This window comes from Vulpes lagopus, chromosome 23 (assembly GCF_018345385.1).
Source record: "Vulpes lagopus strain Blue_001 chromosome 23, ASM1834538v1, whole genome shotgun sequence".
Lineage (NCBI taxonomy): Eukaryota > Metazoa > Chordata > Mammalia > Carnivora > Canidae > Vulpes > Vulpes lagopus.
In genome coordinates, this window is record NC_054846.1 from 55,662,202 (window position 1) to 55,663,197 (window position 996).

Here is a 996-nt window from a genome sequence, read left to right on the forward strand (position 1 = left end):
GTGCCGGGGGGGGCGGGGCGCGGCGTGGGCCTGCGCAGCCACGCCCCCTTCCGGCCGGCGGACGGCGCGGGGGCGGGGCCTGGGCGGGGCGCGGCCGGAACGAGCGTAGGGCCGGACCAACGAACGCGCGGGTGGGCGGGGCGAGGCGCTGGACGCGCCCCCGGGGGCGGGGCCTAGCGACGGGGTGGGCGGGTCAGCGCCGAGCGCAGGTGGGGGCCTGGCCTGGACCTCCTAGCGCGCGGAGGTGAGCGGCTCGGGCCCGACGGGATGGGCGGACACCTGCCCGGGCTCGGCGCCGAGACCTGGGTCCGCCGTGAAGTCCGATAGTCACCGAAGGCCGATTCTGCCGGACAAATGTGAACACCTGATGGGTTTCACACTGAACTGCTCAGAAAGGAAGGACACCAAAAAGGCTGGGAGCCTTGAAGGATGGAAGGAGGAGGGAAGACAAATGGAAAGAAAGGAGGAGGAAAAAGTTACTTACTGTTACAGCTAAAGTTGATTTTTTTTAGTTGCAGGATATGCAGACTACAATATGTTTTTTTTAAAAAAATAAAACAGTTTTAGGTTCCAAAAAATTAAGCAGAAGGTGCACAGATTTCCCACACAGAGGGCTTTCCCATGGTCAAAATCTGGCAACAGAATAATATACTTATTATGATCAGTGAACCCACATCCGCACACCATTGTCACCCAAAGCTCAGCTTACCTTCAGCTCATTCTTGGTGTCATACCTTCCACGGGTTTGGATAATGTGTAGAGATTTTAGAGATTTATAAGTGTCACCCAGAATAGTTTCACTGCCCATAAGAATCTCTCGTGTTCCGTTCTTCCCTCCTCCCCCTTCACCCTCAGCACCCACTGATGTTTTTTTTTTTTTTTCTGACTCCTTCATTTTTGCCTTTTCCAGAAGGTCATGTAGTTGGGATCCTCTAGTATGTAGATTTCTCAGATTGGCTCCTTTCACTGAGTAACATGCATGAAAGTTTGCATTGA